Source organism: Arachis hypogaea, chromosome 4 (genome assembly GCF_003086295.3).
Source record: "Arachis hypogaea cultivar Tifrunner chromosome 4, arahy.Tifrunner.gnm2.J5K5, whole genome shotgun sequence".
Lineage (NCBI taxonomy): Eukaryota > Viridiplantae > Streptophyta > Magnoliopsida > Fabales > Fabaceae > Arachis > Arachis hypogaea.
In genome coordinates this window covers 55,066,483-55,073,873 of record NC_092039.1, presented here as the reverse complement: position 1 = coordinate 55,073,873, position 7,391 = coordinate 55,066,483, and the positions used below count along the sequence as shown (strand labels likewise).

At 42.0% G+C, this 7,391-nt stretch overlaps 1 non-coding gene across 1 annotated transcript; it reads right to left on the bottom strand.

The window, feature by feature from the left end:
- Positions 1–7,002: 7,002 nt before the first annotated feature.
- Positions 7,003–7,108, bottom strand: LOC112798706 (small nucleolar RNA R71). Its single transcript, XR_003200305.1, has one exon. It is a non-coding gene; the product is annotated as a small nucleolar RNA R71 (small nucleolar RNA).
- Positions 7,109–7,391: the final 283 nt, after the last annotated feature.

The window sequence follows — 7,391 nt, the reverse complement described above, 5'->3', positions numbered from 1 at the left end:
TTCATGGTTTGAATATTGATCATCACTCGATCCCCTAGTGAAAACTTTCCAGTGGGGATTTTCTGCTTGTCTTTAGTTCTATCCTCTGTCTCTCTTTGAAGGAGTTCCCTGTTGTGTTTTTCTTGGCTGGTGCTTCCTTTCTCATTGTCCTCTATGATCCTTTTCCATCCTTCCTTCTTTGTAGCATCTTCGTTGTTGGTTGGTTTATCTTCAATGGTTTTGAGGAAAGTTTTTGGTTCCTTCTCGCCCATTTCTGCAAAGTGCTTCACCAATTGAGCTATCTACTCCTCAATTCCTTTGATTAACATTGTTTGGTTCCTTCTTGTTTCCTCTTGGTATTTCATCATTCTCTCTATTAGGATCTCCAAGTTTGTGATTCTCTGAGAGTTTTGTGAGGTTGGTTGGTTATGAGATGTTAAAGGTGGGAAGGGTGGGTGCGGTGGCGGTATGTAGTGGTTGTTATTGCTGTAATGGTGTTTTTGATGGTTTATGAAGTTCGGGTTGTTATAATGGAATTCCCTTGGTCTGTGATTTTGGTACTCACTCCTTCTCCAGTTGAGATGGGTTTGGGAGTGTCTGTGTTGTGAAGGTTGGCTTTGAATGGTATTAGTGGGTGTGTGATATTGGTTGTTTGTGATCATGAGGTTGCCTTGGTGGAAACTTCCTTGCTCTTGATGTTGAGACTCTCTCATTCTTAGATAGGAATGGGGTCTCCATGGTGGAAATTTGGCATTCACTTCAGCAGATGTTTCCATGTTTTGCTGTGGTTGAGGGTGCATTTGTCTGTTTAAGTCTTTGAACGCATTCACCCCTTCACTATTCATCACTTCTTTTTCTGAGATTGCATTCTGTGGTTTCTCAAATGACTGTTGGTTGTTAACTCCTTTGTCATTGAGGTCTGCAATTCCTTGGGCAGTTGTTGTTACTTTGAGTAGGCCATCTGAGAAGTAGTCCACTGCTTTTCTTGTTTCTGGGGTTAATCCTTTATAGAAAGCTCGGAAGCCCACTTTATCATTTGCTTTCTTGTATCTTTCCCAGGCCTTGAAGAGTGGTTCTTCGTCCCCTTGTATGAATAGATGTTCCTCCTCTTTCAGCTGGATGATCTGTCTGGATGGGGTGAATTTGGCCAGAAAATTGGTGACTAAATCATCCCAACTAGTGATACTTCCTTGAGGAAAAGTTTCAAACCATTGTGCAGCTTCACCCTTTAATGAGAAAGGGAATAACAGGATCTTGTAAGTGTCCTGATCTGAACCATCGGTTTTGACAGCATTACAAGTTCTCAGGAAAGTAGATATATGCTGTTGAGGATCCTCCGATGGATTTCCATCATAAGAACAATTGTTCTTAATGAGTGTAATGAGTGGTGGCTTCATGTCATGATACTCCTTGCTTGTAGAAACTTGATTTCCTGTGGCATGCGATCAAACAAGAGGAATAAACGGCAGCACACTTGAGGATTAAATGAAGTTAGTTAAAATAAACTGTTAGCAAATTGATAGAGGCAATTTCTCAAACAGTTAGTATGTTAGTAAAAAGATAAAGAAAAAGTGCTTGATCTAGACCTCCACTTCACTTAATCATTGTCAATCTATTTCAATCCCCGGCAACGGCGCCAAAAACTTGATGTGTGGAAAACGATCCAACACAAAACTCACCGGCAAGTGTACCGGGTCGCATCAAGTAATAATAACTCACATGAGTGAGGTCGATCCCACAGGGATTGAAGGATTGAGCAATTTTAGTTTAGTGGTTGGTTTAGTCAAGCGAATCAAGTATTGGTTGAGTGATTTGTGTTTAACAGGAAGTAAATGACAGTAAATGTAAAGGGAGAGGGGAATTTGCAGTAAATTAAAGAACAGGAAAGTAAAATGTACTGAATCTTAAAGAACAAGAAACTAAATGACTGAAACTTAAAGTGCAAGAAATGTAAATTGCAGTAACTTAAATGGCAAGGAATGTAAATTGCTTGAATATAAAAGGGAATTGAGGAATGGGATTGCAGGATCTAAACAAAGAAGAAGTAAATTGCAGCACTCAATTAAGTAGAAGATGAATTGGAGTAAACTGAAATTCAAACAGAATAGGAAATTAAAATGCAGCAAGGTTCACAGAAGAACCAAAAGTAAAATTGGGTCTCAGGTCTCAAGAGACTAGGTAGCAGAGCCTAGATCTTTATTTGCCTTCCTAGATCCAAGTTAACAAAGCAATTGACAAGAATTAGAAGAGAAAGCAGTAAAGAAAATGTAAATGGATTCAATTATGCAGAAAGAGAATTGAAGAGAATTTGAATGGGAATTGAGACAGAATTTCCTCAATTTCTCACACCCAAAACTCAGAAATAGAAGATTAGAAGTGCTCAGGCAAGAATGAGGAAGAAGAGAGATCAATTCTCCTCCCCAATTCTCAGAATTCTCAGTAAAGTCACCCAAGAACAATTGCCAAAGCTCAAAAGAAAGGTGAAAGTAAAATTCAAAAGTAAAGGTAAAAGTGGTAAAAGGTCCTAATTACATCAAACTAGCTTCTATTTATACACTTTCTATTCTTGGATTTTGGGATTTGGATGGGCTTTTGATTTGGTGAAGAAATGAATTAAAATGGGGTTTTAATTTGAATTTTCGGCCCATGAAAAGTTGCTCCCAGGAGGCTGCCCTGCCCTTGTGGAGGGCAGGGCAGAAAATTGATGCATGGTGCGGACGATTGGTGCGGCCTTGTGCGTCTGTGGTGCAAGCTGGTGCGTGGAACGCTGCCCTGCCCGCGCCAAGGGCAGGGCAGGAAAAGTTGGTGCGCGCTGGATGGTGCGTGGTGCTCGTTGGTGCTGCCAGGGATGAGAATTGGTGCGCCAGAATTGAGCTTGGTGCACAGGATGCTGCCCTGCCCTCGCGGAGGGCAGGACAGGAAATTTTGGTGCTGCCAGGATTGAGCTTGGTGCGCCAGGTGCTGCCAGGAACGTGCCGTGGTGCGCCAGATGCTGCCAGGAACGGGGATTGGTGCGCCAGAATTGCTTCTTGGTGCGCCACACACAAGATTCTGCCCTGCCCGCGCAGAGGGCAGGGCAATGTTTCCTCTTTCACGTCCCGTGTTCGAAACACGGCTGTGGCACACATTTAATTAATTTCCTTGGTTTCTTGGCACGGCACTCAACCTTAGTTCTTGGCTTCCTCATGGTTCCTTGTTCGAGTCTTATGGCATGCATGGGTGACATTTTTCCCTTGAATTTCTTCCTTAGAGAGCCCGATACTGCCCTTGTGGAGGGCAGGGCAAGGTTCTCTTCCTCTTGGTCCCAAGGCACATTTTGTGCTCTGCCCTTGTAGCGGGCAGGGCAGAGTTGCCTTCTCTTCTTGGTTCTCTTATGTTGCCCTCCTAGAGGGCAGTGTGCCCTTGTGGAGGGCAATGTTGCCTCCCCCTTGCATGCGGCACGCTTCCTATGGCTTTGGCCACGCTTTCCTTTCCTTGGGCTACACTTCTTAGGCCACGCTTTTCCTTTTCTTTTCTTTTCTTCACCTATAATAAACCAAAACAACCACTCCAAGTATCACTAAATTCAAGAGGCTTATAAATCAATTAAAATTCAATTAAAATTAGCTTAAACCTCATGATTTAACATTAATTCCATGGTGGTTGCTTGATTTAGAGAAGTTATGCATTTTCACTCCAAATCACTTACTTAGGATGCAAGAAAGTGCATAAATGTTAACAAAACAAGTGAAATTAGCTTGAAAAATGGGTATATGATGACTTGTCATCACTGCCCGTGAGGGGCGTTGAACACCTAGTGAGGGCTTCCTAACTGGCGTTCAACTTTGACACTCTATCCAGAGTGCTATGTTTTCACTGTTGTGAATTCTGTCACTATTCTGATTGCTGCATATAATCAGGACCCTAAAACAAAAATAAAATGAAACAAAAGGAAATAAATAATTAATTAAGGTTGGGTTGCCTGATGACTTGCATCATTTACCCTTTTTACCTATGCAAAAGGACCATAAAAAGAGCACATATTCACTGTTTCAATGCAATTTCATGAGCTAAATGATAAGTATTATGGTACATTGCTTTGAAATGGGTTTGTGTTGAATTTCAGTAGAAAGGAGCAATAAAAAGGAAGAAAAAAACAAGTAAAAGTTGGGCATGTGAAGAGGGCGTGTCACTTGGAAGAAATGCCACAAAAAAAGAAATGGGCGTGGCACGCCAGCATCAGGGCGTGGCACGCCAGCATCAGGGCGTGGCACGCCAGTAGTAAATTCTAGAGAGCAATGATGAAGGCCACAAGAAGGGCGTGGCACACCAAGCTGGGCATGGCATGCCAACTCATCAACCAGAGAAGAGGTCAAAGGCCCAAGCACTTTGGCGTGCCACATGGTGTTGAAGGCGTGGTAAGCCAAGCTCTTATCATCACTTGGGCGTGCCACTTGAAGACTCAGGCGTGGCACGCCAACACCAGAAAAGGCCAAGCAAAACTGGGCATGCCACTTGAGGTCAAAGGCGTGGCACGCCAGCTCTCATTTATTCACCTCGGCGTGCCACTTGAATGCTGGGCGTGGCATGCCAGCCTGGAATGAAGAGGGATAATGGGCGTGGCATGCCAGTTATATTTTCCAGAGAGGTGAAGAAGCTTGCACAATAGGCATGGCACGCCAATTATATTTTCGAGAGAGGGAGATAGGAGGCCAACCAGATGGGCGTGCCACTTGAGGTTGAAAGCGTGGCACGCTAGCTATCATTTCTCACTTGGGAGTGCCACTTGAGTTCTGGGTGTGGCATGCCAACGGAGGAACCAAGCACACAAATGGGTGTGGCACACCAAACCCTGGGCCTGCCACGCTAGTTCAACTTTCCAGAAATGAGAAGAAGAAGGAGAAGGCCTGGGCGTGCCACTTGAGCTCGAAGGCGTGGCACGCCAGGCTAACCAAGGTTTAAAAAAAGGCCTGGGCGTGCCACTTGAGCTCCAAGGCGTGGCACGCCAGGGATGCCAATGTTAGGGGCGTGCCACTTGAAGAGTTGGGCGTGGCGCGCCAAGCCAAATTTGGAGCTGGGCGTGGCACGCCATTGAAGCGCCAGTCACACGCCAGCCACTAGAGGTCACGTTTATTGAGTTTTCTTTTTCCCTCCAATTGTAATTTTCTTTTTCTTTTTGTATTTTCTTAATTCTAGTAATTGGAGTAGCATAAATAACCCCTGGAAGTACTGAGAAGGGGGTTGTTGGGTAATAGCTTTTGTTAAAAGCATAGTTAGATTTACTTTTCATCTTCTTCCATCTCTTGTACTTTTCTCTTTAGCTATAAGTAGCTAACTTCCCTCTCGTTGAGAAAGGGAGCTCTGTTGTACTTGATGGATTAATGATAGTAAATTTCTTCTTCTCTTCATCTTCTCTTTGATTTATTAGAAGGAATTTTATTTTAATGATTAGTGTTCAATCATCTTGGAGAAGAGGTTGAATGCAAAATGGGTTTTATGGGAACCTTGGAAAAGGAAACATGAAACCATGCTTGAAATCCCTTCTCACACTTGAGTAGAATCTGGGTTTGGTGATTGGATATGGTGACATATAATCCACCCACTACTTGGACCTATAATGATGTGTGGTATAATCTGGGACCAAACATATCTCTCTTTATGAGCAATTAAACCAAGGAATTGGCTGATTATCAAGATTTGAGAGATTGAATCACCAAGGGATTGGGGATGAATCAATCATGATTGCCAAGAGGTCAATGAGTTGCATGATTGAAGATGAGATGAACTGTATTTAATCCAAAGAAAACAACATCTCCTGATCCCAATGAATTCCCCCAATTCTTATCTTATCCATTCTTTATAGCTTTCTTTACATTCTGTTAATCCCCATTCCCATTTACAATTAAGTCATTTATGTTTCTGCACCTTACATTCTTGACATTTCCGTTTCTGCACTTTACTGCTTCTCTTTATTTTTAAGTCATTTACATTCCTGCTTATTTACAATTCTGCAATCATACTCTATATTACTCAGCTTGACTAATTTACCCATTAATTAAAATTGCTCAAATCTACCAATCTCTGTGGATACGATCCTACTCCACTGTGGGTTATTACTTGACGATAATTTTGGTGTGCTTGCCAAAAGAACGGATTTATGATTTTATATGGGGGTGATTTCCGTCCATCAACTTTTATGGCGTCATTACCGGGGATTGGTTTGAATTTGACAATGACTAAATTGATGGGAAGCTAGATTAAGCATTTTAATGACCTTGTCATTTCTTTTTTAGTTCTTAAATTTTTGCCTTTTCTATTTTCTTTATTTTTACTTTGATCATTTTAGTTATTCATTATTCATATTTCTATTTTTTTACTGCTCCAGTAACTGTTTGATTAATTGCATCAACCAAACTAACCACTAATCTCAACAAGATTTTTTTCTACTTCACTTGTCCTCTGCTTACTGCTGTTGAATGTATGACAGGTAGAAGGGGAGAAACTTCATCGTCCTTCGATAGTGAACCGGAGAGGACCTTCCTTAGATTAAGGAGGGAAGCAAGAGGCAAAGGCATAGTTAGAGAGGAAGTAGTAGAGGAAGATTTGGGAGCTACTATGGTGGAAGAGGTGCATAAGCATGTTGGAGATGATTCTGGCAATCATGTTGGGCAAGAGAGGAGAGTCTTAGGCTCCTACATCAATCCAAACCCAGGAAACTGTAGTAGTAGCATCCTAAAGCCAACAATTCATGCTAACAACTTTAAGTTGAAACCTCAACTCATCACACTTGTCCAGAATAATTGTTCATATGGAGGAGGTGCCCAAGAGGACCCAAACCAACATCCCAATACATTCTTGAGGATTTGTGACACTGTAAAGTCCAATGGCGTACACCCTGACACCTACAAACTACTTTTGTTCTTTTTTCCTCTTAGAGATAAGGCAGCAAATTGGTTAGAAGCATTTACCAAGGAGAGCTTGACCACTTGGGATGAAGTTGTGAAAAATTTTATAGCAAGATTCTACCCTCCTTAGAGAGTCAATAGATTGAGAACTGAGGTGTAAACCTTCAAACAGTAAGATGGTGAAACACTTTATGAGGCTTCGGAGAGGTTCAAAGACTTGACAAGAAAGTACCCTCCGGATATGTTCAACGAATGGGTTCAACTACACATCTTCGATGAAGGGATATCATATGAAGCAAAGAAAGTTGTGGACCACTCTTCAGGGGGTTTACTCAACAAGAGGAAAACCATCGAGGAAGCCATAGATGTTATTGAAACTGTAGCAAAAAATTAGTACTTCTATGCTTCAGAAAGAGCTCAAAAGAAAGGAGTGCTGGAACTCAATTCTATGGATGCTTTATTGGCACAAAACAAGATGATCGCAGCACAATTAGCAGCCCTAACAAAGAAGGTGGAAGCAAGCCAAGT